This window comes from Sinocyclocheilus rhinocerous, unplaced genomic scaffold (assembly GCF_001515625.1).
Source record: "Sinocyclocheilus rhinocerous isolate Xijiao unplaced genomic scaffold, SAMN03320098_v1.1 scaffold2046, whole genome shotgun sequence".
NCBI lineage: Eukaryota > Metazoa > Chordata > Actinopteri > Cypriniformes > Cyprinidae > Sinocyclocheilus > Sinocyclocheilus rhinocerous.
Genome location: NW_015639535.1, coordinates 604,474 through 616,261, shown reverse-complemented (window position 1 = coordinate 616,261; position 11,788 = coordinate 604,474).

The following is an 11,788-nucleotide window of genomic DNA, read 5'->3' as shown; positions in this document are numbered from 1 at the left end:
GAGCCACTAAAGGGACATGGTTAGCCGCTTGCTAACGGTAGCCTGTTAACATTTCAGTACATAACATTTCACTTACCACAAAAACAGAGTAAGGAGAGATGACTGATAGGCGAATGATTTGCAGATCCTGAGCACCACTGACAAACATCTAATCTTGTAAAATGTGTGGTAAGTTCTGCCGAGTGCTGCTCCGTACATGAGATCGCAAATCTCGAAAGTGAAAGTAAAAAACAAGCGCGCATTCAAAAGTGATTTAAATTCCACACATATTAATAACGGCTCCCTGATGCCCGCAGTTTATATACCCAATACCCAGTATAATTACCCAATGATATAATTGTGACAGAAGATATTGAAGTATATTTTTCCTCCCATCTCGTATCTATTCCCTTTAGGGGTTCGATTTTTTTTAAATGGAAATGTCCTAGCCTTATGAGCAGTTCATTTATGCTAATCGACAGACTGTTATGTTAATAAGTGCCGTCATTCGGTTTTGTGTTTATTATATTAATGTTTCAGCACGTTACAATCATTATATGGCTTAAGTTAAGGTAGTCTATCTTCTGAATTAAGCAGTTTATCATACAGATTGAAAGTGTGAATCCCGTCTCTCTCCCTATCTCTATTTATGGGTGTTTGTGCGTGCATGCTGGGGAGGGGTGCAATTTTCGAATAATAATCGAATAATACCCTGCGATTTTCGAATATTATTTTTGCTTGGAATGCCCATCCCTAATTTTGATTTCATGCTGACTTTAAAGCAGCAAAGAGATTCTGTGAACTCTTGGGAATCCATCAAGTCATGATTTATTTCTTCATCCCTTTATTCCTAAAGAAGAACCATGACTTAAAAGCTGTTTTTATTAGCATAAAAAGGTTTGCTATTGTCAGAGACCCATTGTAGTACAACTGGATGTCACCTACTAACAATAACGGCTGTTATCCCCAAAGCGCTGTCTGGGTATTTTGGCTCCTCATTCTGACATTTTTCTTCTGACTAATGCTTTGCCTTTTAAACAAGGAAATGATGGTATGCCTTGAGCCCTTTATTTATTAAGCTCTCAAACCTTAAATGTGCTTCTTTCTTGTCGTATCAAACTGTCTCTGACCGAGACTAAGTCAAATCTAAATGAGAGGGTTGACACGGTCTATTGAACACTGAATTTAGCCTTAACAAAAGCCGTCTTAGATAAAGTGAATCATTTGTGATAACAACTGTGATTGGAAATCTTGTTAAAGTCCCTCTTCTTGCTACCACACACCAGCCAATGGCCACAGTCCTGTCTTGGTGATCAAGTGTGACTCTTAAACTTGCATTCGAGTCCTCTGACTGTGGTTGTAAACGTTTAATAAATTTTCTCCATGTTATCTTTTAGCCACACAAAGGTGCATCCAGTCCAGAGACGGCTTCATTTGCGTCTGAGTGAAATAAGCATATCTATATTATGCAGGAGAAGGTCTCCAGCATAATGTTGGAACTGGAAAAATGAGTCTGGTTCCCAGAATATACCACTGTAATTTGGAAAGTCTGGACAAAGGCGTAACCCCATTTCTTAGAGGAAAATGGCTTCAAACGAAAGCAGGGGTGCTCTGTTCTCTCTATGTCATAGTCATTCTGTTACAGAAAGCTTCCTTTGACCTGTTAGCTCAGGGCAGAAGGAGAGATGAGACTAGAGGCGGGAAAGAGGATAATTAAACTGTGAAGGGTTAGAAACCTGAGCTCGAGTTAAGAGTCATCAATGAAGAGACCTTATTACACCTTTCTGGTTATTATTAAAGTAGAGGAATACAGGCTGTGATGGTGGTGACCAACCTTGAGCAACTCAGCAAGACTGAATTTTTGGAAACCATGCATGACTTATCAGTAAGCTCATATTATGCAGGCCCTAAAGCCCTTCCATCTTGAAGAAACATGAAATGTTTTCCACAATTAATTTTACTTCCATAATCTGTTGTGTTCCCAAGGGAAACAATGTTCAATGAGGAAATACTGTACTGTAGGTCAGGACTTGATTTGATCTATTTAAGTTATATTCCATCTAGGTTAAGGTACCGGGTCTTGCAGGGTTGTGCTATTGGCAAAAAAGTTAAGTTTGCAAGTTATAGCAAATTATTATCTTATAGTGAAACAAAGACATTTGCAATAACATTAACTGAAGAATACAACCACAGGATGTGTACTGCAAGAAGAGAGCACATCTCAAATAAAGAAAACAAATAAGAGTTCACCTTTCAAATGTGGTCAAAACCAAAAGGTCAGGAAAATTGTGAACTATTACAAACAGGAAGGTCTATAATGCAGTAGACGAAATACAAAGATGATGGCGATCATTACTATGGTTATTTCTGTCATTCATTGTCTCTCAAGGATCCATTACAACCTGATTTTACATGGTCATAGGGTCAATGAGAACCATCAGGCCAACTGAAGTTGACCTCATTTCTTTGTTCATCGTTCTTGTCCTTCTCTTTCAGTGTATCGCTAAGCTCCTTCTAGGTCAGAAAGCTAGTGTCCTCAAGTACAGTAATCCTACTAAATGGTTTATTATGGTTCTTACTAGCAGTCCATTAAAGAGTGATTACAAAAGGACAGGAAAATGTGAATATCAACGAGCCAGAATCAATCAAGTCCCAGTGTACAACTCCAATAATAAAGCCTCAAATCCTCATGAAAATTCATAGCTTTGGGTAAGACGTAGCAGGCGTATCTTTAACTAATCCACTAGCCATCCCAGCGCTGTTTGCTCACATATCCCATTGCGTCTAACGAGAGGCAAAAAAGCATAATTGAATTAATTTCGGCAATCTTTGCTCTCTTCGAGGCCATGGTCCATATGTTTAGCCATTTATGGTTGGGGCTAGGAACAGTGAAGTGGGGCTCTTGAGTTGCAAAGGACCATTCGGCCCTCCTACACAGCTGTCAGGGTTGCCAGCGCCGGTTTTGACGCAGGTCATCCGTTCCTCTCAGCATGCTTGGCCTGCTGCCTTGGCCGGCTGTCCTCGCTATCGAAGTGCACAATCTCACTCGCACTCATCTGCCACCATCACTTTGGCTGCTTGGAGGTCAAACCGAGTGCAATGCAAGCTGTATGGAAAAGAAACAATGTCCAAATGTCACTATGGTAAACTTGTTTCATTGTTGGTGCCTTATCGGTCTGACTATCCATTAATCTATCCATTCATTCATTCAGTCTGTCTGTTTGTCTATGTCTATCCATCCATCCATCCATCTGTTCTACATGCTAAACGTTTCCATATAGAAGAATGAGAAAAAAAAAGATTCCAGTTTGCCCTTTTGTTCGCAAAGAATGTGAAACATTTCAAAAGCAGACATGGCTAGGTAATAATGCCATGCTATACACTCAGGCATTGGCTTTGAATATCTGAAAAAGAGAGAGAGATTTTAAAGCCTTGCTGTAAAAAAAAAAAAAAAAAAAGTCAGCTCTGTCTCTTCTAGCATGTCAGTATTATGCACTCTTGGGGTTTGAATCTATTAAAATGGATTTGGGAATCATGATCCAATCAAATGAGGCAAAGCTCATGAATGAACGCTGGTTTCAGGATTTTATAATGGCACACACTATAGCCCTAATTAGCACACAGGTTGACAATCTATTTGAATGGCACATTGATCCCTATTAAGGGATGTTGAAATTCCCAACATTACTTTCCATTCCAACTAGCCTCTAGATACTCATATATACCATAAAAATGAGTGCTTTATAAGGCCCAATTTGTGACATAATAAGAATAGCAGAAAACATCATTATCCGACACTCTACCAGATGGAAATGTCTCTGGAACCATGGTTCCCAAACATGCTTGCACATATTGCATGGAATTGTTTTTTTTTTAAATCAATTAATTAAATTAAAATCACTCACCGGTCGCTTGCCTTTCTGAGAAAAGTAAGAACAATAATTAGCGTTAAAGACTACTCTGCTTTGTAGACAGCAGGTGGGAATTAAATTACAATCGTGTAGCTGTGGTGATCTAAAAATTGATCGGCGCCCACCGCCAACTGTGAGACATAAATACAAGTTTAGCAGAAAAAATACACAGCCATCAGGCCCAGAAGAGGAATATAGACTCTAATCTGGAACTTGCAACTGTGGCGTTTCTAGTCCCTGAGGTGGCACATTTTCCCCAAGTAGCTCATCCTCTGCAAACAGGAAAGACACACTCAGCTGACCCCAATATCTGAGAACCGCTGCCCGTCCAGCAGGTCAGCCACACAGTCGGCGAGTAGGAAGGGGCAAAGGTCACAGCGGAGATACAGTGCACAGAATTCAGTGCACCATCTAACCTCAGTTAAAAATATATCAGGCTTCATCATATCTTTGTCTTCAAACCAGCAGAAACTACTGAAAATAAATACGGGTGGGACTTTATCCATTGGGAATGGAATGGATTGGATAGTGAAAAGTGGGTGTGTTACATAACAGATTGAGTTTTAGCAACCCAGTCTCAACTATTTTATGAGGTGCCAATTTAGTATTTTCGATTTCATACAAATTAGCCACCAGTTCGCCAAAACGTAAAATAGCTATGGATTGCCATGAGGTTGTGTTGGTTGTAGGAAAGGGATTTCATGCAAATTCATTTCGGTTGAATTTCATTCGTATTAATTTAATTTTGTATGAAAATTGTATTAAATTCCTTCATTTAGTATGAATTTGTACAACGTGAATATTACGAAAACATACAAATTTATAAAAAAGCAGCATGAAGGTCACCCTTAACCCCACCCCTAAACAAAAATATGACTAGGGCATAAACAGATTGTATAAACATGGACAAATGTGATCGTACGAATGAGATTGTACGACTTCGTACAAATTCATACAAAGTGAAATGTATAAAAACATATGATTTTTAGAAAAACGCAAAGGTACACACCTCTAACATAAACCTGACTACGGCATAAGCAGATCCTAAAAAAATAAAATAAAAAATAGTTACGAATTGCCATGAGATTTTGTTTGCTGTAGGGAAGGGAGTTCATGCATTGTTTAAATGTTACAAAGTGAATCGTATGGAAACATGATTTAAAACAAAAAACAAGCATGAATTTCCCCCCAAAACATAAACGTGAGCAGATCATATGAAAACGTACGAATGAGATTCGTACAAATTAGCCACCTTCTAAATGTAAAAGTTGTGTTGGTTGTATGCGATTCGTCAGCCAAAATGGAGAGTAAGTAGCAATGTGATTACTCTATTTTTTTTTTAATTGTAAGCACTTTTAATTTTTGTTGTTTACAAATACAAACTTTTTTAAAGTTAAAATAGCGTGCACTAACAAATCTGTTGTTGTAAACTGACAGAGCGGTTTTTTAACCAGGAAAGCGGAGACTATTTAATGCAATGAGACATTTGTATTTATTTATATTTACGTGTTTGTCCATTCAACCTTGTTATTTAGGTTAGAAGGTGAATAGAATGATTTCCTCAGAGATATGACAAATTGCAGTTGACATTTCATATCACAGCCTCTCATGAAACACAAGCCAAATCTTTTTAAATTAGTCTGGTCCACACCGAAAGAATTGTCAAGTAAACAGATTATTGTCCGACTGCGGCATGCTAACAGAAGTAATGCCACCTGTGTGATTAAATCTGACATTTTCTCTGACATTTAAACAAAGAAACAAGGAATTATTACTATTATTGTTATTATGTTTGAGATCCAATATTTGGTTTGTATTTTACCTGGTTTCTCACTAAACGTGTTGTGGAGACCCCTTGTGAGGTGGTAGGAAGTCTCATGTTGGTGTTCTGGTGGGGTTAGATGAGTTCATGAACAGCACCTGACAATTATATTTTATAGCAAGGTAAGTTAATATTAACCTCAGTGAGGAAATAATCTGGCTGGTAACTTTACGAAGGGCTGCAACATATCCAATAACAGCAAAAAAACAAAAAAAAAACCAATAGTGTGACTGTTGCATACATCTCTTGAGCTTTTTAAATTATAAACATTCGTTTCTAACAACTTTTACTACTTTCCATCTGACTGGCATCTAAAACCAATAATAATAATAATAATAATAATAAGTTAAAATAATATATAATAAATAAAAATAATAATCAATTTAATAATATAAAAGTATAGATAATGCATTTCATTTATTTATTTACTTAATAATAATATTAGTTTATCATTTAAAAATGATTTTTAAAATTTTTTTATTTTTTGAATGAAAGTATTTTTAAATATAGTAAAATGTAACAAAAACAAAGCAGAATATAGAGTTCCCTTTCAGTCGGTCACTCTCGACATCACGTCGTTGACCGACGAATTGGGATCTCGCTTAGAGAGACCAATCCATTTCGTGTGTAAACTAAACGAGCCAATGCACAGCAATACATTTCAAATAAATACAATATTATACAAATAAAATAGATTTAATAATAAAAGTATTTAATTTAATTTATTTACTTACAGTAATAATAATAGCTAAAATTATATATTTTTTTATAATTAAAAAAAGTATTTTAAATAAAGTAAAATGTAATAAAAGCAGAATATACAGTTCTGTATTTGGATATGTAGTTAATGTGCGATAAATACCTAAATTATCTTTTTTAATAAAAGTATTTATTTATTAAAACAAAAAACATAATAACATTGTTTTTATAATAACATTTAATAATAATAATAATAATACATGCATTTTATAATTTAAAAATATATTTTAAAGTTATTTATTATATAATAATATAATTATTATATATTGTAAACTAATAAAAAGAGAAAAAACATCTATCTATCTATCTATCTATCTATATGCATCAGACAGTCAAGTGAATGACTATGGGCAGCTTGTGGGTGTGTTGTCTGAGAACTGCAATTAATTTAGCCCAGAGAAAGTGACTGCACTAAGAAAAAAGAAACTATTCAAATAGACAGAAAAATATCCTTTTCTTATCAGAATAGCATTTCGATACTGCTAAAATAACTGCCTGTGTCTGAGAAAAGTCACATTCATACAGAACATCCAAAACTAGAGTTGCATCCCTCAAATCGAAGCAGGCTGTTAAAAATGCCATTTTCCTCATCTTCCTTTTCTCCACCTTGCTGATTGCCAGATCAAAGTCACTCAGCCGACGACGCAGGCCCGGGCCTAAAAGACGGAGACACTTTAGCATATAAAGACTCGCCTGCAGTCATGATCATTACCCCACATAATGTACAATCACACCCAACCTGGGAGTGCGCAGATAAAGGTGCCTGGTAATTTGGTGTCTTCCCTTTCACTTCTATTTCTCCGCCTGTCAGCGCGAGCTAGCGGAGGAAAGATTGTTTCATTAGTGTCCAGTCCCTCGAGCAGTCAATCAGGAATTTTAGCTGTTCTCCTTTTCTTTTTAACTCTCAACTGCAAGTAATTGGGGTTAGCGTTGTTAACAGTCACTGGCATCAGCTGACTAGCAGTGTTTTCCATCTCAATTCTCCAGGCAAGTTTGCAGAGCAAACGTTGCATTAGGAAAGAGGTTTTGAAAAGAGGTGACAACTGAATAATGAATCTGTCAGGAGTTGTTTATTTTAAGATGTCATTTTGCTAACTCATAAACTTCAAGAGGAATCATTACCAGTTAAAATGGCTAAACAAACTGCTAGCACTGTTTGTGAATATTTGCTTGTAATTTCAAATACACTTGAAACTTGTGGACTAGCAACATGCTAGAAGCTACAACCTTAGCCAACTACTCACAACACACCACACACATTTTTTTGCTAACTAATAATCTTCAAGAGGAATCTAAAATGGCTGAATAGACTGCTGGCACTACTTTTGCGCATAACTGCTTAAATACAGACTTGGGGACTACTAACTTTAAGTAGAACCTAGCAACATGTTAGCAGCTACAAAAAATGATTTTCTCAGGCAACTACTCACAACACACTAGCATCATATAGGAGGTATTTTACATAAGCAAACAAGCAATTTAGTTATTTCTTATTACTTTCTGCAGCAAGTTAAATGTCACATGGTAGAACATTTTAAAGAAATCACGACTTACACTGTTTATTAGCTAGCTGTTTTCCATCTCAATTCTCCAGGCTAGTTTGCCAAGCAAATGCTTAGGAAAAAGGTTTTGAAAAGAGGTGACAAGTGAATAATGAATCTGTCTGGTGTTGTTTATTTTAGGATGCCATTTTGCTAACTCAAACTTCATTACCAGCTAAAACAGCTAAATAGACTGCTAGCACTACTTGTAAAGTAAATATTTGCTCATAATTATAAAATAGACCTACCATAAGCAGAAAACCTAGCAACATGCTAGCAGCCAAACATTTAGGCAACTACTTACAACACATCAGCATTATTTTGCTAGCTTCAAGAAGAATGTAGCTAAAATGGCTAAATAGACTCTCACTACTTGTAAAGTAAATATTTGCTCATAATTTAAAATACAGACTTGAACAAACTTCTAACCGCAAATAGAACCTAGCAACATGCTGGCAGCTAAAAAAAATGTGATAAAACACTCAGGTAACTACTCACAAAACACTAGCATCATAAGTCATCATTTTTTTACACAAGCAAACACTAAGCAATTTAGTTATTTCTTAGCACTTTCTGCAGCAGTTTATTCAATGTGATCTCATGATAATTCATATGTATTTTACATAAAATGTGCTTCTATAAAACGTACATTTACTTACGTTTTTACAGGCACTAAAATGTACAATACTGACGTATTTTCAGCATCTAAACGTACAAATACTTACCTATTTGCAGCATTTAAACGTACAAAACTGATGTATTTACGACACCTAAAAATGAATCCTTATGAATATTGAAATCGCGGCATTAATTTTATTATTAGTTGTTATATCAATTACCTTGTTGTCAATTGCATTATTAAATTGTTTACTTAATATAAAATTATAACATTTAATTTTGTTGTGTGATTTCTGCTGCCAGCTCGTTTCCAAGAATAGGCCTACATAATGTTAAACAAGACTTCACTTTAAACCTTAAAATAAATAACATTTCTGCAATCGTTTAACCTTTACTTGTCATGTAATGTTTGCTTTGTTTGCCATGGGCCACAAAAGGCGTTTTCTTCGACATGCTGTGACTGACAATAGAACTATAAAATACACCAAAAACGCAACATAATTATGAAATGAAACAATTTTATTTGTGCGGAGTAATCCAAATCTTCCGAATTCATACGATTGCGAGGAACAGACCCAAATCCAAGCCTTTATTCGGCGATCTTCATCTCCATCCCGAGCAGCAAGTCCAGTGACCATGAGCAGCAAAAACTGCTCTGACGCGCTCTTTACAAATTCAAATGTTGCCGCTTCAAACGACAGGTTTTACGGCAGGATAATCGAACGCTCATTGGCTCTCGCCTTCGTCACAGATTGCGACATGCCATGTTTCTGGTGAGGTGTGTTTGAATGATGCGCGCGCGCCTTCACAAGTTCAGGATCGGGAAAATAATCTGGATAATATTTTCAATGATTAACAACATAAATTCTGCTCTGGCTCACACAAACCTACTGTATTCCGCCAGAGAGGACCGCGGCTGCAACGCATCGTCATTTGGATTACTTTTGGTACTTCTTTTGACATTTTTGCAATAAATAAATGATTGTAATTGCATCTGTCTGTCATGTTTTTCTTATACTGTACAGAAATGTTTAGGTTTATAGGTAGGAGTGGGATTAGCGACTAATATTTTAATATTATAATATTATAATATTGACTAATACAAATATTTTAATGCTATATTATTATTAAAATGGGTAGGTTAAGGTTTGGGGGTAGGTTAAGGGGTCTAAAAATCTAAATCGCTTATTGATAAAATGATAAAAATGCATTGATACGAATATCTTAAAGGGGTCCGATTATGCTTTTTCACTTTTAGTTAGTCTGTAATGTTGCTGTTTGAACATAAAAAAATATTTGTTAGACCTGGTTGAGCTGCACTAGAGAAGGCATTGAGTGTTATCATCACTATGTCGGAGACACGCTAGCTTTCCCAAGGCAGACGAACTTAAGAGTGGTTACAATCATCTGGGTTTAAATCACGCTCAAATTGATTTGATATTGATGCAATATTTACACTGAAGCTCGCAGGCGGCTATGGTAAGGGGCATGACATTTCCCGACCAGGCGCCGAGTGCTGCCAATCACAACACACACTGGCCCAGCTAACCAATCACAGCACATTTCGTATTTCAGAAGGCGAGCCTTCATTTGATGCAGGAACTATTCGATTATTCTATTTTTGTGCTTGTAAATATTACGTATTAATACCCACGTATAAACATGAGACCAGGCTGGTTTATTAGCTAGCTGCAGCATGTGGACTATTGGAGTTATCTCTCTGCACTTTAATCAGTACTATATATGTATTTTTTAACTCTCAGCTGTAAGTAATTGGTGTTAGCTGCATCAGTTGACTAGGAGTGTTTTCCGTCTCAATTCTCCAGGCCAGTTTGCAGAGCCTTGGGAAAAATGTTTTAAAAAGAGGTGACAACTGGATAAAGAATCTGTCAGGTGTTGTTTATTTTAGGATGTCAGTTTGCTAACTCAAACTTCAAGAGGAATCATTAGCAGCTAAAATGCCTAAATAGACTGCGAGCACTGTTTGTGAAATAATAAATATTTGCTTGTACTTTCAAATACAGTCTTGTGGACTTCAACAAACTATTAACTGTGAGTAGAAAACCTAGCAACATGCTAGAAGCTAGATAGAAAACATTACTCACAACACACTAGCATCATAACGACTATTTTTACACAGATAAACACTAGTTATTACTTAGTGCTTTCTGCAGCAAGTCAAATGCCAAATGCAAAGATGACCCATGCAGTTTATTAGCTAGCTGCAGCATGTGGACTATTTTCTAAGTTATCTCTGCACTTTAATCAATGCTATCTATATGTACTCTTTTCTTTTTCAGGCCCTTTGTTGCCAAGTTGCAGGTTGTCTCCGCTGACACTTTTAATTGATTTTACTGTCGGCAGAAAAGAGCACAATAGGCCGACTAGCACTCTAGAGAAATCGAACGTAATATAGTGTCCCTTCAAGAGCTTCAATCAGAGATGCCTCTCCTGTAGATGAACTGTACACGATCAATACCGATCCTTCCTCAAAAGGGTCTCTGTTTCCCGCACAAATACACAAAACACAATCACAGACATATGCTGACATGTGAAACTATTTCCTAAGGGCAAAATTAGCACAATCGTACAGCTTGTCACAAGCAATGTATGTGGAAGTTGTTGTCAGCTCACATCCTGTCCAAGTTTTCATGACAAATTCTCAAAAACAAATTCATAAAAAAGGGTTTATGTTTCATATAAGGATAATCTTCAAATAAATAAGGAGCCTCAAAGAGGTGCAGGAAATATTGTTTTCATTATTTGTTATTGCACTGGAGCTAATGCCATTTGGGCAAGAGTGCTGGGAGTTTAGCTGGTGGACAAATATTGCCCATATTGTGTTTATGATTACTTATCGGGAGTACAAAAAAAAACAGCTTTTAAATCTCGTATTCATTTAGTGAACCTTTCAAACTGATGCGGCTGATTATAAAAATAGAGAGTTGACTGTTAGATTGTTTTTGAATGGAAAATCGATTTTTCTATTTTCAGTTAATTTATTTACTTTTCAAAGCAAGCTAATGAATTTCCCTGGCATTTATGCTAACTGACTTTTTTCTTCATTATCAGAGCTGGAAGAAGGAAAAGTGCATATAGGCCTAAATGTATGTAGAAATATAAACACACATACATTCATATAATATTATGTACAGTAT